This window comes from Myodes glareolus, chromosome 3 (genome assembly GCF_982192425.1).
Source record: "Myodes glareolus chromosome 3, mMyoGla1.1, whole genome shotgun sequence".
Taxonomy (NCBI): domain Eukaryota; kingdom Metazoa; phylum Chordata; class Mammalia; order Rodentia; family Cricetidae; genus Myodes; species Myodes glareolus.
Window position 1 is genome coordinate 124,571,548 of NC_142028.1, and position 27,485 is coordinate 124,599,032.

General features: G+C 40.6%; 1 protein-coding gene and 1 pseudogene across 3 annotated transcripts in view; one reads left to right on the plus strand and one right to left on the minus strand.

Annotated features, from left to right (window-relative positions):
• On the minus strand, nucleotides 1–27,239 carry LOC146895051 (large ribosomal subunit protein eL32 pseudogene; annotated as a pseudogene).
• The window catches only part of Astn2 (astrotactin 2), a 979,028-nt gene that overhangs the window by 14,920 nt on the left and 936,623 nt on the right, over nucleotides 1–27,485 (plus strand). The gene's annotated exons all lie outside the window — the stretch shown is intronic.

Here is a 27,485-nt window from a genome sequence, read left to right on the forward strand (position 1 = left end):
TTAATGGTTACTGTGGGAAGGAGAATCATTTTCTTCAGTGGTGTAGCCACTGTTATGTTGCCCATGCTCCACTATATTGCTCTTGTTCATGCTCATGGGAGCAATTCTAATTGCTCCTATGTTATTCTCCTAAAACAAATCAAATCAAAGAATCAGTTATTCTCCTAAAACAAATCAAAACAAAACTGATGTAACAATAGGAAAGGGGCTTTATGGGAGGAAGAGAAGGTTCAGTTAGAGTTCCATGGTTATAAGAGGTGAAATGGCCAAAGTGCATTGCACAAATGAATGAAATTATCAAATAGTATATTAACTTATTAAATTAAAAAAAGGATATAACTATTGCCACAAAAACTACAGTCAGTGCCACCTAAGTTCATCTCAGGCAGCAAGAAATAATGACCAGACCCAACAAGAAGACATGGATGTTCTTAATTTCATATTTGTCCACTTAAAAAATTTCTTCTACTACCTATATTATATACACAATATATATTTTATTTTATAAAAATTATACCACAGGAGGCAGAGGGAGTCAGGCTCTATGAGTTAAACTCTATGAGTTTGAGGCCAGCCTGGTCTATAAGAGATGGTTCCAGGACAGTTAGGACTGTTTCGGAGAGAAACTCTGTCTTGAAAAACCAAAAGAAAAACATTCATACCTACTTATATCAACTGCCTGCTTTAGAGATCCAATATGGACATCATGTCCCTGGTTCTAATATCATCTTTTTGCTTTCCCCCAAAAAAGCCCCAACATCTAAATACATATTGCATATTCATTCAGTACAGACACCCTCATTTTCAAGGTGTGCTCTTTTGTTTTTTATCAACTTGACATTAGCTAGAATCATCTGAGAAGAGGACACATCAACCGAGTAATTGCTTCCATCAGGCAAGTCTTTGGGGTTGCTTTCATTAAGTACTAATATGGGAGGGCCCAGCCCACTGTGAATGGTGTTATACTTAGGAAAGTGTTCCTGAGTTGTACAGGAAAGGTAGTTGAGGAAGCCATGGTCAGCAAGCCAAAAGGAGGATTCCTCCAAGGATTTTGCTTCAGTTCCTGCCTTCAGGCTCCTGACTTGAGCTCCTTCCCTGGTTTTCCTCAGATATAGACTGTGATATTAAAGGGCAAACCAAGAAAGTTCTGTCCTCCCTAGGATGCTTTGAGTCTTGTTGTTTAATCACATCAGTAGAAAATAAAGTAGGACACAAACAGAATATGTTTGTCTCTCTTACTAGTCTATAAGCTACCATAATTCAACATCATTTTTCTTTAGGAATTATAACTGTAGTTGCTAGTGTTTATTGCATCCTTTATCTTTATCCTTTATCTTTAATTTTAACACGAGAAATACAAGCTTGTGGCCTTCATGTAATTCAGGAATATTGTAAAAAGTGTATAACTTTCCTTCAACTTCATCCCACGAGGTAGCTATGGTCGGTAGTTTACTGGAATTAATTTGGAGGAGTTTGCCTGAAGAACCATTTCTCACACATCAACAAAAGAGAAGACACTCATGTTCACTCTGCAAAGTTCTCTCTGTCAGTTCCTGAGTAGGAAAAGACTGTCTTTTGTAGGAATCTGACTTTTTACCTGGGTTTCATCATAAGTCACAGAAGCATTTTCTGTTCCGCGGCTCCATGAAAGGAATGCTCTTCTTTTATCTGTTTCTATCACTACGATTAAAGTTTCCATCACTTAGAGATATACTCTTCCAGCACATCACTTTCCCCAAACCACTGCATTGGTCCCCACTCTCACATGGCTTATGAACACTAGAATGATGGCAGCTGATATCTCTGCTCTGTTTAAAAAAGGTTGCATGACAAGAGAAAGTTTACTGACAATTGAAATGTAATTGCATTTATAACCTTAACTTTAAAATTTAATACAAGGGATACAGTCTTGCTGTAGACGTCATATACTATAAAAGAAATACCGAGAATGTCAGAAAGAGTGAGTCTTTCCTCTGAGCTCATTCCTTAGAAGTAGTTGTGCTGGGTACATTGCTAGAATCCTTTTGGAGGAGATATTTGCCTGAAGATCCATCTTAGATGTGGCAACACAGGAGAAGCAACTCATCAACTTCACTGTCCTTAACTATAAAAGAATATCTTGAACATGTTAAGGCCCCAGAAACTGTCAACTGTCTCCAGAGTTTTTAAAGGTCTCTGTAAGTCTTCACTTATTGTATACACACACACACACACACACACACACACACACCTTAAAGTCATGCATATACATTTATATACTGCATCACTTAGCTTATTGTTAATAACCAAATACCTGAGAGAAGCTACTTAATGGAGGAGAGGTTTAACTTAACTCATGATTAAGAGGATACACCTATCATGGTAGAGAAGACATGGTGGATGAAGTGGCTTGGTCTGTGCTAGTGGAAACTTGTAGAACAGCTGGTTCACATCACGACAGAAAAGAAAGCAAAGAACACTCAGAAAAGAATTAGGGTTGATCAATAACTCCAAGTCCCGCATCTCAAAGGCCCCATGATTTCCAAAACAGCACTGCCAACTGAGCATCAAATATATTTGAATTTATATGGAATACATATTTATATAAATATATATATATATATATATACACATGTATGTACACAAATCAGACATATATGTACAAATGAGAAGGGGGTGCTCTAAGAATATGATTCTCTTATCTGGAGAATTAACAGAATACATTGAAATTTTTTGGAGGGGAGAATGCCTGACAGAAGGGAATGATTGTCAGGAATTCCTAGAAGAGTATTTGAGTATTTGATTTATGACTGATAAAGCAGTTCTTCTATTTCCTTAAGTTTTTTTCTTGAGTGGGAAGATAGACTATTTTGGGAGGAGCTTTCTGGTTTAAGGTTGAACCCTTGTTTCTGAGGCCATTTGTATTAGCACTTAGAAAATCTGTTAAAGCAGAGAACCATAAAAAAATAATAGATGCACATTAAACATTTCATTTTAATGTGAAATACATAAATGTGCATACATTTGCCAAGTTTGGGATATAGGCATTGGGTCTCGTTCTGAGTCTGGGTCAGCTGGTTGTAATTTCAGGCCATCTCTCATCCATAAGCCATGCTCATAGTGCACCAAAGATGATCTCCAAGGTTGGTTTCATTAAAATAGACTAGGTGCTTGCCAAGTCATTCTTTCAGGGTTTTATGATTCCTTTCTAAATCTTTATGGTTGTCATGCCTGACCTAACTCACTAGCAGTATTTAAATGACTTTGACATTTTTTTTATACAGTAAAATCATCTTAGTCTCACACAAACCACTTTCTTTGGATGCTCATAAAATTTTAATTTGGACTCTATTTCATTAAAATTTAAAGATGTAAGAAACACAATGACCATAAATAGGTTTGGGAAGCAAACTGGATCCCTATGGAGTGTATGTGTATGGGGATAGAACTGTAGTGGTGGTAAAGTCCTTAGGATCCTGGCTGGAAAGTGCCTCACCAGTCTGCCCTGTCATGATCTACAAATCTGGGATAAACTTCCAACAGTTATAACATGGTGTTCTCATCTAGAAAGTTCTGTTTGAAAATCACACAATTGAGTTAAGGAATAGCAAAAATGAAATCTCATGGGGTTTCAAGTAAGTTTATAATTTTGTGTTGGTCTGCCTTCATAGCTGTCCTGGAGGGCAAGTAGCTGGACACATCTGCCAGGGACAACATAACACGGAGACTAAGCTGACGGGTGCTGAGGCAAAACCAGATGAAAACTTTATAAGTATACTTGGTTCTTAGAAGTACCACATAGCAGTCTGAGCCCCTGGATACTGTTTTGTTCCAAACTTTGATGTTAAGGAGAGGAAATAACTCCTCAGAGATGAGTCAGGAATTCAATCTCTGGCATCTTAAGAGTCATGACATGCACCCCCCAACACACACTGTTGCAATTTCCCTGCACCCCTGCAGCTGCTCTCTCTCCTCTGGAGTTTGACTGGTCTTCTGGAGGAAGCATCCTACTGCTTTCTCTGTCTTTTGAATGGTAGAACTGTGTGATAGTCACAGAGGTGATACAAATCCAGGCTTCCAGGGCACTCAGGGATCTTCCATACTGTCCTCTGGCTGTACAGAGTGAAGCAAAGGCCTAGAGAGGGCTTTTATCTTCCTGGAAGTCAGGGGACTGAGATTGCTTCATATTGCAGATGTGAAATAACAGACCTAGGTTCTCTCACACCCAGATTTTCCTGGTTCCTTACCTGCTGGGAGAAGTGTACATATGAGGCAGGGATAGAGTGTTGGGGGCTGCCAAGAGTTCTCCTGTTTTATGAGGTGCAGAGTATAATTCAAAACTCATTTTGGGAATGCCTCACTCCATAAACTCTCTTCTAGTGGAATGGCTTAGAATTTGTTTTGACTTCTCCAGCACATTTTTAAAAAAATATCTCTTCCTTTCAACTCGTTTTTTATTCTCCTTTCTTTTTTTCCTGACTCTCACCCATTTCTCAAGGACCCTGTCTTGGGGTCTTCTGAGGGGACTTGGCTAGTGAAGGTGGCATTATGAGAAAGGATCCGGCAATGTCAGTTAATGGGCTGGCAAATGGTTGTGGAGATGCTCGCTTCTCTTGGGTGATTCCTGTACAAGGGTATTGGCTCAGGAAATGACATCAGGGATCTCCTTTCTGCAGCAATAGATATGCTTTTAGAAGGTTTTCTTATTTGGGGCAAAAAAAACCCCTCTTTTATGGCCTACTGCTTTGCATCCTAATAGCAGCTACCCCTTCATTTTCCTGGCCTTTCCATGATGCTCCTAGTCGCCTAAAATACTGCTCAGATGCCTTCTTTAAGAGGATCCATTATCTGTTGCCTAAAGAGTGCCCCGGAAGTGTTTTAGCCCTTGATTTGCATCTCCAATGGCTTTCTACTGTTTCTAAGACTAAGGAACCTTCTGTGGCATCTGAGTTCTCCACATAGGAATCACCTCAGTCACTGGTCTCTCTCTTCAGTCAAACTGGGCGTTTAACTTTTCCAGAAAAACAAGCTGTCCTATCCATGTTAGACTGTCTTTTTCCTTTCCTGTTAGGACATCCTTACCCAGATATCTCTGCTGTTTGAAATCTGTTGGTGAAAACTTCCATTGCTGGTCCCTTCCTCCCCAAATTAATTTTTTCACATGTTTATTTCGAAAATTATTTCAAATCTGTTTTAAGTCCCATCATCTCTGTTAAAATATTGATGCTTATCTTTTATTTACTCGTCTACCTGTCAGTACAAAACTGTATACTTATGGTGACTGAAAAGTTGTGTTTTAGATTTTATTTAATTAAATTATTTTTTTTGTAATAGCCACATGTGACCAATGACTTCCCTACTGAACCACAGAGCAGAGAGTTCAACTGGGCAGCCCAGTTTATGAGATTCTTAAGGGAGTGGAAGGAATATTGGGCTTTTGGTCCTGTTACTTTGAGCAAGATCATTTACTAAATAGTTTCCATAAATATTGGTAGAACTGATTTTGTGACAAATGACTGTGTAACCCATACCTACCGAAAGGTCTGCTTTCTACGTGCAAAGCAATTCATTTTCACACACACCAAGATTTGTTAATAAAAATGCTGCATCACAAGATTTCATTTGCAAACTCTAGGATGTTTTCTAATCTGGGATATCTTATATTAATCCATTAATCACACTCACCAGTAGGAATTCTAGGCCCCTGATGGGTCATTCCTCAGAACTTCGCGTTCTCTTCTCCTCCTCCCCTGCATCCCAGCTATGCTCACTGCAGCATCTGGGACTTCCAGTAGATACGTAGATAAGGGGCCTGGGAGATTTAGTCCTTGCAAGTGGAGTGCCAATGGAGCTGTCTGACATGAATACACAGGTTTGAGCTTCCTTTGGCGTTTCACGGAAGATTTATGAGTGTTTCTTCGAGAGACAACTCCTTCAGCTCTCCAATGGAGTGGCGGCAGGCAGAGGGAGCACACAGGCTCTTCACTGCTGCTGTGACCTCAGCTCCCTTCTTCATCAGCTTCCTCTTCATCCCCACTTTCTTAATTCCTTCTTTCCCCTTTTCACTTTGCTCTGAAAATTTTTTCTCTCTCTTTACTTCCTTTCCTACTCTTTCCTTGTGCGTTTTCTGTGCACCTGTCTTCCTCCCCATTTGTCCTTGTCATTCAGTGTCTATGTATCCTGTGTCCACCACCTGGAACACAGCCTTTCCCATCTTCTCATTTTGTCCAAGACAGCTCCTTGTTGATCAGCTTGACCGTTTCTACAAGCTCAAACGCATTCATACTGTTTAGAGCCAGTGAACCCTTCCAGTGTGGAATTTCAGTATAGAAGATGGACCAACCTTGGTAGAAGGTGGCAGAGACTTATAGGGGCAGCTCACCTTCCTTCTGATTAGAGTTCCTTCTAACTCTTTTTTTTAATTAATTTATTTATTTGTTAAAAATTTCCACCTCCTCCCCGCCTCCCTTTTCCCTCCCCCTCCCCACTTTCCCCTCTCTATCTAGTCCTAAGAGCAGTCAGGTTTCCCCGCACTACCTCCACTGTTAAACATGGTTCCAAATGTCCTGAGTGACCTTACGTCCTCCATCACCAACCACTGCAAAAATCTCCCCCAAAACTCACCTGGCTTTTAGATGTAAAATACATTTTTGAAAGCAACTGCTAGTAAAAAGGACCAGGGTGTTTAATTCCTGTTCTGCTAAATATTCAAGATCCTTTCAGGGACTCTAATGGTTCCCCCCCCCCCGCTTTTAAGCCCCCCATCTGCTGTTTTTGTATTATTGATCACCAGCTCTTTTTAAAACCTGTTGCTCTCAGGCCATGAAAACATCTCCAGGAGAATTTCAGAAGAAAAGTTCCATGACTGATGAGCGCTTTTAAGAGAGTATTGCTTTTGGTGGGTGATTTCGTGGGACTTGAAACAGACACAGAGTCAGGCAGGTGTCTTTGATTTTTAGACCAGCTTTGTCTACATAGAAAATTCTAGACAAACCACTAGGAGGGAGGGAGAGACAGAGAGACAGAGACAGAGACAGAGTTTGAGTGAATATGAATGAGAATGAATGTTTCTAAAATTTTAGGCCTTGAAATAGCCAAAAACTATAGGAATGTTCTGAGACAAACTAATATATCCCTCAAATATCATATATTCCTTCATTCTGAGCAGAGGAGTCTGATTTTGACCAGAAAGGCCAATACCCAATTGGGGTACAGACTCTAGTCGTTCTTTAAAGTAGCAATTGTAATGAGCCTAGAATGTTCTGTGAACACTGAACATGTAAAACAGTACAAATGTATGAGGATGTGATGGAACAGAAGACAGGGGCTGACCAAAGTAAGTGAGGTATCTCCTAAGCCTTCTAGAGTGGACTTAGATTTACCTTTATGCAGAACTGGGAGGAGCTGCTGCAATTCTTTAATTTTCCCTCTGTTTTGTTGCATTTTGATGTGTAACACCATCGCAGCTACTGATTTTCCTCCCACTAGTCTATCCTGCTACATGTTACTGTTGTGTGAGACCTGTAATTCAATAGTCTCCTGTTTGGGCGCTCTGTCTCTCTTTTTCTTCCTTTCTGTATAGTCAGTCTTGCAAATTCCATCCTTCCCTGCCGCCAGAGCTTTATAAACATGTGCTTCACGGACATGGACCAATCCGCAGTCATGCGGACCCGAGCTCAATTCTCAGAACCCATGTAAGAAAGGACTGAGTTTATAATCCCAAAGCTGGAAGGGTGGAGACAGAAGGAGGCTTCAGGCTTCCTGGCAAACTAGCCTGGACTAATTCGTGAGCTCCTGGCTAACAAGAAACTCTCTCTCAAATGAAGTAAATGGCACTTTTATGAATGACAACTGAGGTTGCTTTTGACCTTCACACATGTGTGTATACACACACACACTCACACACTACAAGCATGCATGTGTGTATATATACATTTATAGTTTTGAAAATGTGTTTAATTATGCCTCTGGCTACATTCATTATGGCTTCCCACTGTGCGTGGAATAAAATACATAACCCTTCATCAAAGCACAAACATATTCAACCTCAACTGTACACTAGAATAATTGGGATCTACCCTGAGATAATTAAATTAATTAACTAATTAATTAATTAGGCTTAGGCAACTTGACAAGTTCATATGAAATACTGTCTTACCATACCATCCATCATTGTAGTTCTTGGTATTTATTCAAATGAATTGAAAACTTATGTACACATAGCAATCTGCCTGTGCCTGTTTATAACAGCTTACTTGTAAGAATCAAAATCTGGATAGAAACAATATGTCCATCAATAGGTGAATGAATAAACAAACCATTGTGGTACATGTGAACGCTGGGGTAAATTCAGTAATAAGACAGAGTAAAAACAGAGAAACCTTCAAAGCATATTACTAACAGGGAGAAACTAATCTGAAAAGGCCACACACTGAATTAAACCATGTGATATTCTGGAAAAAGCACAGATATTGAGATGATAAGAAAAAGATCAGCTAATGTTAGGCGTGAGGAGGAAGGGCAAGGAAAGTGTCCTGACACAGTCATTGAGGACTTCCAGAGCAGCAGAACCTCCTGTATGGCATGGAAATGTTGGACATGTGTGTTTGTACACTCATTAAAAGCTTGAGAGTACGTATGCACCAAAAGGAGGGAGCTGTAGTGTGAGCTAGGGACTTGCATTCCTGAGAGTATGCAGATGGGGCTCCTTGGTTGCAACCGATTCTTCACAGAACACGCAAATGGTGCGGAAAAAGCTTAAAGTCGGCAAGGACAAAATTAGGGAACCTGATGCATTTCCAGGGAATCTTATGTAACCCTAAAACTCTAAAAATATATAAAGTGCATCACACATGTAAGCAAACACACACACACACAAAACAAATGGAATGAATAAAAATCACTAAAATATGTTGAGATCTGGGCCAGTTAAATCAGAATAAAGGAAAGCTCGGCCCAGGAAATGTCCTGTTTGCTTGTGATATTTCCAGTGACTGACATGATTCAAAAGTCCAGCTAGTTAGAAAGTCAGTGTCCACCCAGACCTTGCCAGCCTTGACCTGCCCCGGGGTTACTTTCTTCATGCTTGCTTGCTGGATCCCCGTCCTGAGCCCTTCTCTGTCCTTCGGATTGTAATCCACAGCTACGCAGGGATTTCTCCTTCACCGTCACTCAAAACTCTAGATTATGTTGCAGTACCTCTGCATGCTTACTTTGCCACTACCCAACTCTGTAAGTCCATAGACATTTCTAGTTTTCTGTGTGTTATCCCCCATGTATCTCATAGGAAGTGGTTCACCGTCAGCAAGTATTTACAGAACAAACGATTGACCTCACCGTTAAGTTTAACCTGCTTTCTCTCTCATGTGGCGTGATAGGTCAGAGAAGGTCCCTGGGGAAAAGTAGTGCATGGCAGGAGTTAGGAAAGATGGGGTGCCTGTTCCTGTCTTCCGTTCCCTGAAGGGAATTTTAGAGTGTGTAAGTATTCTCCATAACGAGTCAGGAACTTTCCCTCAATTTCCTATTCCCTGCAGTTGCTGACCAGAATTCTGCAGGTTAGTATGGGAAGTAATAGGTTAAATATGTCCCTGTCATTATTTATTGTCTTCCTGTGTAGTAAAGTTAGTGACTGGTCGAGCTGCAGTGGAATGCAATTAGGCCTGTGTGTTCCCATGTCCTTCAAGGGCCTTGGGAGGGACTTTGGCTACCGCTGGAAGCAGTTCTGTGGTCAGTGAGCAAGCTTAAAGGAAACAAACAAACAAACAAGCCCCAAGTCCTCTTACCTCCTTGCAGTCCCCTTTGCTTCTTCCTTTTATAAAGGAAACTAAATTGCTTTTAGATTGTGAGCCAAGGAAAGAATGACATAGAAGCAGGGGACTCAGAGGTGCTTTCTGAAGCAGGATAAATGGCAAAAGATTCCTTTAATCCCTGCCTGGGGGGAGAGAGAGGAATGTGTGTGCCATGGAGTGGCATGGAAGGATACAGTTACGAATTTATCTTGTTATTATTTGGCTTGACTTGCAGCTCCACCATAATATCTGCATAACATAATATCTCTGCACACGTAATGCTCTCTTTTATGGTCAGTGAGGGGTAACTGATATCGGATATATGAGCCGAGACTGGAGAGTAGGGTAGCCCGTGAACTGTCTTGTAGGATAGAAGGGAAGCCCACATGTGTTTTGATAGGAGCTGAGAATATTGGACCGAACACTCAGGATTAGGGGTCCAGTTAACATGGAGCTACAAACAGTTGCCGGCAGCCATAGACCATAGTAGAGTGCTGTGGTTTCTTCTTTGGTACTGCTTCCTACTAATCGCACTGAGTAACCCCTCCCACCTAGCATTCTAGGAGAGCATTCTATTTCAACTCCTTTACTTCGTTTATTTTTTAGCAAAGGAAATGGTCTGGAGGGATTTGGGACCATGCTGTTAAAGGTAGGGAAAAATAACTTCTCTGCCTGAGGCCTTTCCGTGCTTTCTGGATGGGAAGTCTTTCCTTCATTTTCCTGAAGTGGTTCTGGAGCTTCGGGTGCCAGGAGACCCTTCCAGGCTATAGAGTCCTCTCCACACCAGCATTTGCAGTAGAGCCAGGCGTCTAATTCAAGGGCCGCTCTAGAGGATGGTGAAGTTGTTCTGCTCCACAGGGATGATACTCTCTTTTGTTCTGCTGTTCATGGCCTCAAGCTATGCCTGATAGTTCAGACTCACCATCTTCTTCCTGGGGCAGGGGGTGGGTGGAGGGTTGTGCTGGGGTGGGGAGTAGAGGGAGTGAGGCAGGAAGGGAGTCTAGAAAGCATGGTGACTTTCTAATTGAAGTTCTGTTTGATATCCCCACACCTGCTACCTTCCTTTTTTCTGTTATTTTCTGCTGCCATTTTTCAGCTCACCTTTTGTGGTATGTGTGAATACAAAAAAGGCGGGGTGTCAGTATACACATGCCTGTGGGGAGGAAGGTAAGTGGGGTTTTTTTGTTGTTGTTTTCTGTTCTTCTCTTGATAAAGGGTATTTTACTGAATCTGGAGATCCTCAATGGAGGTGCAGCGGCTGGGCAGTGAGTCTCAGAGATTCCCAGCCGGCACAGGGAACACAGGTGTGCTTCAGTGCCTTTTAAATGTGGGTTCTGGGGAATGAATGTCGGGTCTTTCTGCTTGTGTAAAAAGTACTTCACTCACTGAGCCACACCCCTGCCCTGCTCATACCTCTGCTGTAGCACATCCGGCTCTTCCTGGGGCCTCGCACAAGGTAGCCTTGAAATGCCCACTTTATTTTTAAAGTGCTGGATGACGCATTGTGATTTCTCAGATTAAAGCTAATGTCAGCCTCTCAGAGAAGTTTCTTCTCTCACCTCAGTTTAGAGAGATAGTCTCCCTGTTCATGTACAAGCTTCTGTTACTGGCAGCACCTCATTGGATGCTTAAATCATACATTTATTTTTGCTTGATATTTTTCCCACTAACTACTTAGAATATTAATGAAGATAAAAATAATATTTTGTTGTATACTGGATGCTTGTGAAATGAAGAAATGAATTCAGAGTGCCACAAAATTATAGATAGCACTTCAGTTCAGAGAGCTTTAATAGAGCTGCTGCTGGATACGAGGTGCTCTGGGAGAGGCCAGCGGTGGGTTACTGCATGGGTCACAAATCCAAGCCCAGAACTTACCCATTTCCTTAAATCGAATAAATGATCTAATTTAGCCCATATGCTACCCTGGGAAGTCAGTAGGGGACAGACTGTGAGACCCAGAGAGTGCAAAACATCTGGTTCCCCCAAGTCAGTCACTGTCAATGTAGGATTGAATGCAAAAGTGATTTTATATTTTCCTCATCAATCAATAGACTTCATATAAAAGGACTATCTTGTACACAGCCCAAAGTGTCACCCTGCTTCCTCTTGGGGAAAGGAGATTTGATTAGGCCAAGATGAGCTGTGTGGTGCAGGAAAAGGAAAGGAGGCCCCTGCAGTGTACGTAGAATGCACTGCCTACGAAATGTCTAGCACTGTTCAGTTGTACTCAAGACAGTTGAGGAACAGAGAGTGCACATACGCAACAGTATGGTGAGAGGGATGTCAGTCACCTCTAGAGTCAGAAAACATTCCTCTGAGGTCACAGTTGCGTGTACTCACTAAACCTTTAATTTCTCTTTTTGCCCCTAACCTGTTCTACTTCACATCCCTTTTTCTATCTCTCTCTACATTCAGAAGAACAGTCCCAAGATAAAACATGATTCTTCGTGGTCTTAGAATTTGGTATGGGATAAATGCATCAGTTTGTCTTAACTTCTGCTATCTAAAATGGGCATCACATTATGGGACTACTGGGGTTTACAAGAGGCATTTGCAACGAAATGAATGCACAGTCCCCTTATTCCTGACTTACTTATCTTGCAGTATGTTTAACCTTATGAAAGACGTCTGCAGCTCCCTGCTAACTGGGAATAGCTGTGGGCTTCCAACCATCTCCAAGCTAGTGACATAATATAGTCCTGCTACAGACAACATAATCTTTGACAGTAGGCAGGGTGTCTATGAATGTGTGACTGGGTTTCTAATTTTTTTCTTGTCTAAGAGTATGAAATGTCTGCTTTCACTTTTTCTTCTCTCTTGATCTTTGTCTAAGAGTGACAGCTTCTCTAATTAGGCAGTTGAGAATGTAACCTTAGCAACTTAGAGTCAGCAGTGAAGGGAAAAGCAGGGTTCCAGGTGCATCCTTTGCCCCAGCACTGATCACTCTGGGTCAACCACTGTTGCCCAGTTCTTCCTTTATCAACCTCCTGAGTTGTCAAGCCAGGACTGCTTCCTCCTGCTAGTCTTAGAGCATTCAATCAGTCTTGGACTAGAAACCATAACTCCCTTGGGTTTCTAGATTTTCCCACACAAGTCTCTGTCTTTTGAATCTACTTAACCTTTCTTTCTCTTTACATCTTCCTCAACTACTGTTTTATGTTTACATTTTTCTTTAACTTTCCCCAGAAAGTTAAGTCAGAAAGACAGAGAGCTACAGTTTGATGTTTGCTTTTTTGATCTGAACAGCCTACTGCTAACCTTGGCTCTCCTCTGTCTTAGTTAAACAATGCTCACTGCCCCTGCCTCCTACCTCCCTCCTCTTGGCTGTCTTATTCCTGACCATATTTCAAATTTATTTTCTAATCAATACTTCTCATTTTCCCAATTTTTACAGATCTTTTTTTTATTGTTGTTGTAACTATATGGTTTAGAAATACTTTTAAAAAGTTAACTTTTTTACACTATGTTGTTTTTTTCTAGTCTGCCTGATACTTTCCAATAGCTGAACAGGGACCATGTATCCCTTCATGTTCCTTTCACAGAGAGAAAATTAATAAGCTTGATGCTTGCCTGCAATTAAGAAACTTTGAAACAAGAGGAGTATAATGGCCATTTTCAGAGAGGAAATCCTCAGAAAGCTTCAGAATCTTTGAGAATATGTTCATGGGGTTTCTTCTAGTGAGTCCTCTATATACTGGGATTAAATGGTGGAAAAGCAAGGAGGACTTTCTTGTGGATGCTCATGCGCCCACATCTCTGTTGTCTAACATTTTGCCATATTCTGTCAATTTCTATTTATCTGTCATTCATCAGCCCTTTACCTATCCTCCCTTTCCCTTTCCCTTCCATTAGTCATCTTTTTCTGCTAATAATTGAAGATATAAATGGAAGAATGATGTGTATTAAACTATACCCTAAGGTACACTATGACCAATGCAATGAGCTAATTTTTCTCAATCTTCTTTGCAGCTGAGAATAGGGAGCCCCAAGTCTTGGGAGACCTTAAGAAGTAGTTGTGTTCACCCCTTAGACCACAGTCCAGAAAAATGACTTGTTCAAAGCTCATTAAATCAAGTCAAGAGAATTTTCAAGAGTTTAAGAGGTTCAGTATTTCAGAACACTTATCTTGTAGAGGACTTGGGTTCATTTCCTATAATCCACATGATGTGCCACACTTGCCTGTACCTCTAGTTCAGGGAATCCTTTTTACATGTGGTACATGGAAATTCAAGCAAACACACACACACACACACACACACACACACACACACACACACACAAACATCTATAAAATACTTTAGCACCAGAATTTTGTGCTCATTCTATCCCCATCTCACTTTTCTAAAATGGTAGAGCAAGGATCAGGGGCAGGAAGGAACTCTTTTCTCTTAAGTCATTTACTTGGTAATAAGACTCACATTTAAATTGAGATTCCTCAACTTGTTTAGATTCATGTGTTATGCTGAAATGAATCAGGGATCTCACCTAGGTGGAAATTGCCTTCATGTGGTTGTTGAATAATAATAACTCTCACGGGCTGCTTTTTTGAATGTTAAGCCACCAGGGAGTGTAGCTCTTTGAAAGGATTAGAAGGATAGGAGGTGTGGCCCTGTTGGAGTAAATATGGCCTTGTTAGAGGACATGTGTCACTCAGCACAAGCTTTAAGGCTTCAAAAGCCCATGTCATGCCTATATGCTGTCTCTGTCTCTGTCTCTCTCTCTTTCTATCCCCTCTCTCTCTCTTTTTACCAATGAATCAGGATATAGCTCTCAATCAGCTACTACTTCAGAGCCTACTCATATGCCACTATGTCCCCCAGCATGATGATAATGGAGTGTACCTTGGAAACTGTATGCAGGCCCTCAGTGTAATGCTTTTCTTCATAAGAGTTACCTTGGTTACAGTATATCTTCACAGCAATAGAACAGTGACCAATGCAGAAGTTAGCACCAGGGACTGGACTATTGCTGCGACAAGTTTCGTCTCATACTGCTTGTTGCTGGAATGTAGACTTTGGATTAAGAAATCAGTTGAAGTCCTTAAATATGGATTAATGGGTCATATAGTAAAGCTTGGAAGTCGGTGGTGCTGAGAACAGTGCAAATTATGATGACCTAGCTCAAAAAGTTTTAGAAGTGGAAAATATTAGTAAGTGATCTAGAGACGACTGTAACATTTTGGAAAAGATTATACCTGGTATCTGTCCTTATTCTGAAAACCTACCTGAAACTAGATTGATGAGTTTTACATTAATGGCAGTGGTAGAGGAGATTTCAAGAAAGCCTATTATTGACTATTTCAGGTGGGTATTGGTGATTACTCTTATGAAGATCTAGAATGGAAAGGAGAAAGGGGAAAAGAAAAATGCAAATGTACAGCATGAGGAGAAAAGGAAGACCAGGAAATGTTAGAGCCAATCCCAGTGCTCTGGAAGATGAGAAGTTTACAGAAAAACCCAATGCTAAATAAAATAATGGAAATGGTGACCTTAAGTCAAGACCCTACTCAACTAAGCTCCCAACTTGTGTAAAGTAATTAAAGAAAAGCTTAAGCAGAGAAGGAAACCATCAACAATAGGAACCTGAGGTAAATATCATGGGAAGAGGCCGTGTTCCAGTCCCAACAAGGAGCAGAATTTTGCAGATTTGGCCACATGGTTCTGACTTTGGAGTCAAGAATGCAAGAAAGTGGCTGTGTAATCTCCTTTCACAGCTACGGAGCTGAGGCCAGGCATGTATCAGAAGTGTCCCCACGTAGAGGCCCAGAGAAACCCTTGTGTGATGCTGTGAAGGTGAAGTTTGAATTGTGTTGGAGATGACCAAAGTGTAGGATACCTGCTAAGAAAGCTGCAGACTAGGGATGCAACCATCCCAAGAGAAAGAAATGCATTGTAGTCAACAAAGCTGAAAGGAGTTGGAGATCTGAAAAGTGCTTTCACCTCAAACACAGAGATGCAGAATTTGGAGTATGCCATGCTAGTTTCTGGTCTTTTGGTCGTTCAGTCCAGTGTTTCCTCACTATGTTCCTTCCCTTCCCATTTGGAATGGTAATGTATATTCTGTATCACTCTATGGTTGACACACACGATCTGCTCTTAGATTTTACAGGGACTTGCAGTTTAAAGAACACTCGAGTCTCAAAAGAGACTGACCTTTTAAATTTTCCAGTGTTGAGATAGTGATAGACTGTAGGGACTCTGAAGTTGGACTAAATACATTTCTGCATTATGACTTGGCTACAGGACTATGGGAACTAGGGAGTGGAATTTTGAGTTAAATAATAACGACCCCCATATGCTCATACATTTGAGTTATTAGTCCAGAGAGTGGAACTCTGAAAAGATTTGAGTTAGGAGGTGTGGACATGTTGGGGTAGGTGTGGCTTTGTTGGAGGAAGTGTGTGACTGGAATGAGATTTGTGATTTTAAAAGATTTTGTTGGGCCTTCCCGCCATGCCCCCCGCCCAGCCTGAGGGTCAGGATGGAGCTCTCAGTTACTGCTCCAGCACCTGCCTGTATGCCATCATGCTCCCCATAGTGACGATAATGGACTGAATCTCTGAAATTGTAAGCAAGTCCTTAATTAAATGCTTTCTTTCCTAAGAGTTGTCTTAGTCACGCTGTCTCTTCCCAGCACTAAAACAGTGACTAAGACACCTGGGTGAAACTTTTATCTTTGAATCAATAGCCTCTTTCACTATTCCCAGGCTGCCCCATCCCCAGACTTTCAAGGTACCTCATGCTCTGTACAGAACCTAACTCTGAACATCTATGTTCTTTGCAATCTAGCCCATTCTCTGTAGCCATGCTGTTTGGGTGCCTCCACAGAACCACCATTTCCCCCAAGCCTAGCCCTGCCCACCAACCCCTAAACCGCTGGATACTCTCAGGCTGCCTTGAAGCGAGCTGCCAAAGCCAGGTTGCAGGCACGGAGGGGATGAGTTGTTGGACAGTGAGGAGAGATAAGTGGAGACGTAAGCGGTGATTTTCTGGCCTGTAAGCCCCAGTTCGTGGATTTCATCTTTTAATGGAAGTGCAGTAAATAAAAGCAGTTTTCACAATGTGCCAGGCAACAGGTCAGGAATATCTGAGCCTCTGGAATTGATAGAAGGGAGCTGAGCATCACAAATCTCCCCAAATTGCACTGGGCTCCACTTCTGCCGGCTCCCAGACTGTATCTCCCAATTATTGTGCCAAGCAATTATTTCTGAGCTAGAGTCTTTGCAGAATAAGGCATGTGGGTGAGGGTATACTGCCATTGCTTCCTGAGAAATACAATTTCCATTCTATTTTTGTTGGTATTATTAATTATTGAGCCTTGATTGAATTTTGTCCTTACTTCCGAAGTGTCCACATTTTATTCCATATCTTGGAGTCCTTAGTCCTTCTTCAAGGATCATCAACCAGGCGATACTTCATCCAGGCAATGATGTTCCTGCTCCTATGTGGTTTTCATCCAAAGCTGTACTTTATAGTTGAGATTAAGTTTATACTGTATATTAGGTTTATATACAGTGAAATGCAAGCTATTAAATGCCCCTGTCAATGAGTTTTGACATATCTCTTCATTTGTGTAAATGAGAACAGGTCCACAACTCCCCCACTCAAATTCTCTGCATCCTTTAATTTAGTCTTATCCACTCAGAGACAGACATTAATCGGATATATGTCATTTTCCCAATTTGAAAAACATTTAAATTCTATTTTATTTTATGTGTGTGGGTGTCTTGCCCACATGGATGGATGTCTGTGTACCATTTATGTGCGTGGTGTCTTTGTAGGCCCGAAGAGGGCGCTGCCTCAAACTGAAGTTACATATAGTTGCAAGCTGCCATCCAGGTGCTGGGAACACACCTCTTCCTCTGAAAGAGCAGCCAGTGCTCTTAACCACTAAAACCCTTCCCCATCCCTCTAGCCCTCCTCCTTGATAAATGAGTAGATATGAAACGAGGTCAGCGGGCTGCTACTTGTTAGAGGAGTGCAGCCCATTGCTGCTTTCTTATGAATTGCACATCAAGAGTGGTTTCTACAGTTTAAATGGCTGGATTTAAATGCGAAGAAAGATATTTCATACGCAAATTTATGATGTCCTTATTCGGATGTCTATAAATAGATCTTTTGGCACACTGTCAAGCTCATTTGTTTACAGACTGTCATGGCTGCTCTCATACCATTTTGGCAGAATTCTTTAGTTGTGACAGAGAGTGTCTGTCTTCCAAAGCCTAACATATTTACTCTCTGGCCCTTTATCCAGCAAGTTTCCTGGCTTTTTATGTCTTTGCTCAGCAACACGTTCCTCAGATTCACCTATGTCTGTGTCAGTGGTTCACAGGTGGCCATTTGGGATGCTCTCAGCCAGATGTTCTGTCTTCCTCCTCTGAGCTCAGCGGCAGGAATAGCAGACTCGAACTTCCCCCTCCACCATCTCTCTGTGCCCATGGCATGCATTACTGATCAATCATGGTCTCTTTTCCTGCTGGGCCTGGGCTTGAGCTCAGAATTTGTCTCAACTCAGTGCTTAGGCAGTCACTACTCAGAGACCGGAGTTGGGTCTGTAGAGGAAGTTATTTGCTATCTCTGGCTTTCATGTTGACTCAGTGCAAGGCAGTAAGGTAGAGAACAGTGACAAGAGACACCTGGATTTTATCCCTCTGTTGGTGCTTGGCTATATCTAGGAGGTTGCTTGCATCTCTAAACCTGTTTCTCTCTCTCAATCAGTAGGAATAATAAAAATGAGCTCATTGTTTTTGTATGAGCATTTAAAGAAGTATAGATATAAAATGCCTTCTTCTGTTTCCGGTACACAGTAGGTAGCAAGCGAATGGTGCTTCAGATCAGACTTCTGGTTAGTGAACTCAGAACTCTACTTGTCATCCATCCCCAACCTCAGTCACCCATTCTCTCAATGTATCCACCCCAGTCCCATTTCCTCTTGACCTTCCATCTTCTCTTGCTTGGCTCCATGCCTGCTAGTCAGCCCTACTTGACTCTCTTTATTTTATGCTGTCCAACACAGGCAAAGAATATAATTATGTTATTTTCCTGCATAAAACTCTCTCTCCACACCACATTAGTGAGAGACAAAGACCAAGACTAAAGGATCTGCATGATCTGTACTTGCACTTCTGTCCGTATGCACTGTTATTCTCCTGTGTTCCCAAACATTCCAGACACATTGACTTTGACCTCAGCTCTCTCATCAGTTACCTTTCCTCTCCCATGGTCATTCGTACTTTCTAGTCCCTCAGGATGGAATGATACTTTTATTTCATCCTCTTCACCTCATTGCTATTTAAAAAATACTGGGAAATATTTCATGTAGGGTAACAGCCACCTTTCTAAATAAAGTATGCAATCCATTGGGTTTTAATAAAGCTGCAGATGCATGCAAATTTCACTCCTGTGCATCTTGGGGACAGTTCATCACTTCAAATAAAATAATCATCACTTTCCTTTTCTCCTCTGTAGCCACGAGATTTTGTGTTTTTATGGTTTTGCCTCTTCTGGTTTATTTTATTTTTAGTAAAAAGATTCATTTTAATTTTATTTTCAGTTATGTATATGAATGTCTGTCTGTGTGGGGCTATGCACATAGGAATGCAGTGCCCACAGATTCCAGATTCTTGATTTGGCAGTGCCGATAGGCTATTTTTTTTATATTATGGACTAATCTTCCATTGCATGCATACATCTGGCTTTGTTTATTTGTGCCTGTATTGGTGGGCACTGAGTTACTTTAAGCCAACTTGTGTTATTATAACCAATGTGTCTGTGAACACTTGTGTGTAAGTCTTACATAAATATATGCTTTCATTTTCCTTCGGTGCATATCTATGGGGGATTTTCTTGATGCTATGATAATTTCATGCTTAACTTTTTGAGAAACTGTCAAAATGTTTTTTCATTTTCAAGTAACTGTACTGTTTTAACTTCACACCAGTACAGCACGAGACTTCTAGTTTCTCCAACACTGATTGTTGCCTGCCTTTTTGATTGCAGCTGCCTCAGTTGGATGAAACATTATCCTGTTTGCTTACTTCACTTAATTTATTCATTGCTAGGGTGCAGTCCAGAGCATCATGAACACTAACCATATACACTACCACTGAGTCACACCCTCACTCCTGGGTCTTTCGTTCTGATTAATTCTTGAAGCTTATTCCCTCAAAGAACACATCCTAATGCCTCTTCCCAGAAGACCTCAGTATTCTCCCATAGTGTGCAATGATACTTTTTCTGAAGTTCTTATTATATTTTCTGATGTATATATTTAGTTTTATGAGCTTGATGCTATTCCCACACTCCACTCTAAGCTCACGGTGCCTAGAAGACTATACTGTTTTCTGAGGTTCCAGGGTATGTATTGTCCCTTAGTCTCTCCCTGAGCTCACCTTCTCTTTTGCCCTGTACACTCAGGATCTTGTTTCTTGCTCTAAAACCTTTCCTGTCCTTCATTTTTCTCCCTGACAGTTGCCCTGGCTTTTTCTTAAACATTTGGACTGATCTTTTAAAATGCCTTTCCCCAGAATCATGCCATTCCTTTTGTTTGTGAAGAAAACACATATGACTAGCTATGACATTTTAGGAAAGGAACACAGATGTCACCTCTTTCAATAGATGGTGAAGTTGTGATCTAGCTTTTGGTAAAATAAATAGGAAAGGGAAGAATTGACGAGGGGAAATCCCACTATGTCATGTGCTTGACTAAGCTAGTTTAGGGTTTTTCGGGATACATCCTGCTTCCTCCTCCTTGTGAATTAGAAGCTTCTGGGGAATTTGGAAGAATTTTGTCCATCCCTATATACCTTACCATGCCCCACAAAGTGCCTGGTTTGAAACTACTGTCAGTAAATTTTTGTTCACTTGAATTAAATTCTATTATTTCTCTCCAGAGAAACATTTATATGCTAACAGAGGCCTCCAAAGTCTTAACTGGAAGGATTAATGATGGAATTTGGAGTTTAAAAACCACGATGTTTGGGAAAATGTTCTAGAGCTAAGTAATCACAGTTGGCTAACTTTGTCAAGACCCCCTCCTGAACACAAACTTGGGGAAAGTCAGGGACAACTAGATTGTACATGCCTCAGAATTAATAGTTCACATTTTTACTGTCCTTCACTCAAGTGGCAGCATATAGGAAACTGAAAATATTTTCCACATATTGAGCTCATTAACTTCATTGACTTCTTTAGTTATTCCTACTAGTGAAGAAGAAATACAAATATGTCTTTGGGTAAAATTATGTCTTCTGCGTCGAAGAGTCCAATGAACTCCTAGTCACTGGGGACTGGAGGAAGGGGATCTGCAGAGAAAGGGAAGTATGAGGCAAGGTAACTGCCCGGAGCAGAAAGGGACCTGACACCTAAAGTAGGTTAGGAGGTGTGTTAGACTGCTGCTGTAGACAGGAAGAGATCCAGCTCCAAGACCATGAAGAGAACTGTCTTGTGTTTATCTACCATGTCTGTCTGGGACATGAAGGGCATCAATCACCTGACAAACCATTTGCTGTTCTCATGGATTGAGATACATTAAATTATTCATTTCTTTTGGGAGACAACTGCCACCAGCCCCACTGTAAAGGTAAACCTATTGTTCAAAAATATGCAAACAATCAAGTCACATGGTACAAAGGGACAGTCTTCTATCAGCATTTGCCATCTCAACTCCCTATTCAGAGAGCATAGTTAACTATTTTGTGTGTGATCTCCTCTGTTTATATCCACACCTATGTGTGAAGGCAAACGCATCATTCTTTTCTGCTGCATTTAGGATCACTGCTTTATTATCCTGAAACATGTGTATTTTTTTATCTAAAATGATAGAAAATCTATTAACATCAGAATATTTGGGTTTACCTCATTATTTTTAATGACCTTATGTTATTATATTGATTACTATAATGTGTGCTTTATTGATATTTTCCATCATGAGCGTTTATGTCAGTTTTTAAGTGTTTATTGATGTGAATGATTTATAAAACTATTGTGTATGTGTGTACATATGTGTGTATGTACATATTCATATGTTTATATTTCTGATGTATCTGTTTTTGCCTGTTAGATATCCAAAGGTGATATTACTAGAATTGGAATTCTCAATTTGCATAGATATTGCCCTCCAAAGAACTGTATCAATTTATCCTCAAAGAGTCAAAGAGGAATTTTAGAGGGTGTGGCACGGGATAGAGATTGTGTCCACCACCCCTTAAACCACCTTCTGAAAGTTGGTAGTGGTTGCATTTACAGGTGATTCAGGTCCTGCCCCATACACATTATTGGCCTGACTTCCTACGGTTGAGTGCTTCCAAAGTTGAGTTTTAGAAAAGGTTTTCCCAGAATGGGGACGTGACTTGATTAACCTCCTGCCCTATTCAAAGCCCTATGTTTCCTGAAAAGTTCCCAGTGGATTGTCAATGCCTGGCAAACAGCTGTCTAATAGGGGCTATGGCATCTGGCCTTCCTCGGAAACCAGCCAAGACCCGAGGAGTTCAAAAGACCTCCAGTTCCCTCATCCCTTCCTAGCAGAGGCCCACCACTGAACTTTGTGAATAATGCATGGCATTCATCCTCTGTATCTGATGGATGGTTGCATTTTCCCCTCCTCCCAATGCTTTCCCTCCTTTGCTGCTTCATGACTTTAAGCCTGCAGCTGAGCTTCCAGCACAGGCAAGAAGAAGGATCAGTTGACTTCTGAAAGATTAGTTGCAAAGCCATTGATCCTTTGTCAAATGAAGCACAGATATCCTTGCTGCTTTCTCTTGTGCTAGTGCAATGGATGGGAAACAAGAGTGCCCACGTTCTATTGAGATTCTGCTTTGCTGGAGGCATATCCATGTACCACACAGATACCAGCTCATTCATCTCTCCTAAGGTTTCAGCCTGGCTCCACATTCAGATGCTGATTTCATGGAAGTATCATCATGTATTTATGGCTAGCACTTGAAGATCTGGCACTTGAACTTATATCTAGCCCTCAACTTATTCGCCCTTTCTGTGTCTGGTTGCTGAGAAAGACAAATTAAGCTTTAGTCAAACTCATTGGCATTTTGCTAAGTCTCTCTCTCTCTCTCTCTCTCTCTCTCTCTCTCTCTGTGTGTGTCTGTGTGTGTGTGTGTGTGTGTGTATGTTTCTTGGTATTCCAAAGAAACAACCTGACAGTCCATCTAACCTCATATTGTGTCAACCCAAGTGACCACAAGTGACCATCTACTCTGTTTTTAAGCTGTCCCTAATGACAACTTGACTCATTTTGATTTTGCTATCCAAGTGAAATGTTTTCTCTGTCCATGACACACTGTGGTAAAGTCAGGAGCAGATGGACTTAGATGTTATAAATATTGTGTTCAGATTCCAGATTCACATCTCACCACTTTAAGTTTTTCAAAATTTGCTTATGATGCGTGCTTTGCTTAAGTGCATGTTTATGTCCACCACAGAGAGCATGGTACCTGTGGAGATTAGAAAAAGGTACTGAATGCCCTGAAACTGGAATACAGATGCTTGTGAGTACACATCTGGGTGCAGGGAACCAAATCTGGGTCCTCTGCAAGCATACCCATTGCTGTTAACCACTGAGTCCTCTTCCCTGTACTCACCCTTACCATTTTGATTCCTATCCCATATGTTCACTATACTGCTGATACAAAGCTCAGTATTTACCTTAGGAAGGTGTGTGTTAGTTATCTCTTATACCATAATATTTCCATCTCTCATTAGGCTGAATATTACCATCCTTAACATATTTTCAATCTAACAATTAACCTGTAAGCAATCTATGAAACATAGGGACATAGAATGCTATGGAACATAGGGACATAGAACATAGGTTAAATCAAAGATCTTGGCATAGGAAAATTATCCCGGGTCAAAGTGCCTCTGTGCTGTGAAAAGGATACTTATCAGATTTAGATGGTTAGCATTAAGAATCAAGGATAGTGATCTGAAGATGGAGATACAGAGCCTTGAAGATTCTGCATTGTGCATTTTGATGCTGGAAGAAGACACAAGGACCTAAATGATGAAACTTTACAAACTTGAAAGCCCAAGAAATAGATCTGCTTTCATGCATCTAGAAAGAAATATGACCCTCCTGAAGTTTGGATTTGGACCTAGTAAAAGCCATTTTGGATTTTGGACTACCAGAACAGTAATGACTATATGTTATTTTATGACTTTGCATTTGTGAAAATGCATTATAGCAGATTAAAAACTAAAACAGATAATGACTATATTGTGGGCATCCTACTCTGTAGAACTGAGCTTAAATGACTTGCTTCACCAATAAGTCTGTGTGTGACCTTCTGCCTCTTTGAGCCTTCATTTTCTGGAGTGTGGTGTGGGACTACTGATAATTCTTTAGCATAATTGATAAAGAGTGTATGAGATCATGTATTAAAGAAAATTCCATGCATAAAATTGGTCTTAAATAGAAAAGGTAATTGGTTGTTTTGGCTTATGGCTCTGAATTGGTGAAATAAACATCACTTGTGGAGACTGGTGAATGTGCATATTTGAGTGTGGAAAAACTCATGAATTTTTGTGCAAAAAGTTGCAGTCTTGAAATACCTGTTCTCATACTGGTAACTCTGAATCTTAGATAATATATATATATACCTCCATAAAAGATGTTCTTCTGACCCTAAATTTAAGCAATGATAAACAAATGTAAACTATGGCAAGCACCACAATTTGAATCTAGAGAGCTGGGAAAGTACTTAATTTTGTTGATCCCTGTTTTAAGTACCCAGTCCAGAACATACCACATTTTCTTCCTGGGACTATTGGTTGTAGCATCTGATTCATGATAGGAGAGAGTTACAGCTCACGCTATCAGAACTCATGGTAAATTTACATGGTAGTTTAAGCAAGGTGATGGATAGGACTCGGACTGACTTTAAAGATGATCCATTAACTAGGTGATTTCCAAAGGGAAGGGTAAGGACTCTGAGGCTACATGAAACCAGATATAAGGGTTGTGAATTCTGTGTTGTTGATAGTCTGCTGGCTCATGCAGATGGGCAACAGGCTTTTCTTTTGGGCTTTGCACATGGGTTTTCTTTATCTATAATAGGTTCTTACGGTGAAAAAACAACTAGATTTTGTTCATCAAGATTCTGGTCATCCAGTACCTTTGCTCAGTCTTGTTTAGACAATGTCCATTAACCAGAAGACAGATAAAACCACACAATGAGTCTTTGAACTCTAGCAAACTTGGGGTTTTGTCTTGCATTTGAATTCTTTCTCAACTTAATTCCTTCTTTCTTGACTTTAAGTTAACTTTTAACCCTTGCAGCAACACAGCCTCTCCAAGGCCGTTTGAATTAATTTTGCATGCAACTTTTTTGAGTTATTGTGGTCCAGCTTAAGTCATCTTGTGATCTTTTCATCCATGGACATTGAAAAATGTTTTCCTAATTTTGAAATAAAGATAGAAATGGCACTTTTTGGTATGATCTACTGAAAGCGATCGTGTTTGTAGACTGTGATCTGTAACTTTTTTGTTTTGTTTTTAATCTCAGCCTGAGAAAAAGAATGCAATCTCATTCTTTTGTTTTCCTGGGTTGTATCCAATTTGTTAATCCTAGTTGTAGAAGACCAACTCATAAAAAGAAAACAGGAGAAAAGGACAGCAAGGTACGATATGGGCTCTGCCAGCATTCAAGATAGGCTGTGGTTAACTTCTAGATTGAGTAATTGTCTTAGTTAGGGTTTGCCTTGACCAGGACCAAAATGCAAGTTGGGAAAAAAGGGTTCATTTGACTTACACTTCAGCATTGTTGTGTACAACTGAAGGAAGTGAGGACAGGAACTCAAACATGGCAGAATCTCAGGAGGCAGTAACTGATGCAGAGGCCATGGAGGGGTGCTGCTTATTGAATTACTTCCTACAGCATGCTCAGCCCATCTTCTTATAGAACCCAGGACCACCAGTGAAGGGATGGTACCACTCACCATGGCTGAATCTTGCCCAGTTGATTAGTAAATGAGGAAATGCTTTACAGCTGAATGTCATGGAAACATTTCTGCAGCTGAAAGTTCTTCCTCTGATGACTCTAGCTTGTGTCAAGTTGACACACAAAACCAAGCAGTAAGCTTTCCTCTGACAGTGATCTTCCAATCCTGAGACCTGCTTCCTAGCCTGGAAAACATGAAGAATACGTACGGATTGAATGATGTTGTATTTGAAAATGTCTACACATGCCTGTTGGGAGTACTTTGCCCTTCTCTTCATTCTTAAAGCTTTTGCTTGTATTTTTTCTCTTCTGTCTAAAAGATTAATACGACATTTGATGTTTTAAGAAATGTAAGTGTGTGTTTTTTTTCCTGCTCAGAAATAATTGTAAGTGCTTCAGTAACTGTATTAGCGCTCGCCTGGAACACCTCAGGATGCACGCTGTCCAACCCGCTGATTTGTGCTTTCCCCCAATCGCTAAGTATTCCCTTAACTGCATTCTGTCATAGTTGCTTCTCTGAGATCTTAATTACTTCCTAATTGTCCACATTTCTTCTTTCTCTCTCTCTCTTCCTCTGGCTGGCAAAAGACAGATTATCAAAGACATGCTCAGGAATTCTGCCACCTTGGAGTCATCATTAATTTCCTTCTTCCCTCATTATGAAGGCAGGGATATGCTCTAGTTTGCTGTCTGATTTTCCACCTGGAATACTGCTTAGAACTCTTGAAAATCTAAGCATCTCTGTAATCACATTTTCCATCAAAATAAGCCATGGTGACTGGCTACTTCTAATGCCACTAGAGGGATCCATCCTTGAGTTTGACCTGAATATTTTATACCATAGTGGGTGATAATACCTTTCTATACGTAAGTCTTATGAAATATGAGTGATGTTCAAATAAATAATCATTTTCCTGTTCTGAGCATCTCATGTGGACAGATATACACTCAACTAAACAACAATTTGCTCAAGATCGCATTTGCAACTGGGGAAATACAAATAAAGCAAGTTTTAAGCTCATGAAGCTTGAGCAAGGGTTATCATGTTAAAAGCAATGAGTTATCATGTTAAAAAGCAATGAATGATGTGTTTTACTTAGTTTTTCATTTGTTTAGCACAAAAAAAAATATGTCTGTGAGTCAGCTGTCTATCCACCTTCTTCATTGTGCTGCCTGCCATTGGGATTGCTCTTACCGTGGTGGCTTTGCAGTTCTCAGAGGAAACACTGAGAGCCACCTCACCACAGTATGATTTGGTGCACATCAAGAGCACTTCCAGTTCTTGGAACCATTCGGAAATCACTGAGCATTACATGCTTTCCTTTCTAGTCTCGCTAATAGCCAGTGTTGGGCAATGAGATCTGGCCCTTGAATCCTTTCCTCACTTTCTTGTCCACACCTCTGTGTTTCTCCCCGTTACACTTAATTGTGAGACAATGGTCTGACTGGCACTGGATGAGTTTTTTGGTCCTCTTTTCAACAATATGGGGTTTCACTAGAGATCTGAAGGAAGCCATGATACCTAGCAGAAATAGTAAAAATCTTGCAGGCAGAGAGAGTAAGGAGGGGAAGATCTTAACCAATTTCTTTGTAAGTCATAACTTATTCATTTGTAAAATGCAATTGTTAATGCTAACTTTTCAGTCTGAGTATAACGTTAAGTAAAATTTCAATGCGTAGCTGATATTTAGCTCAATAATCATAAATGTTCCTGGACTAATAAGTATAATATTGATCACAATAACAGCAGCAAAATAGTTATA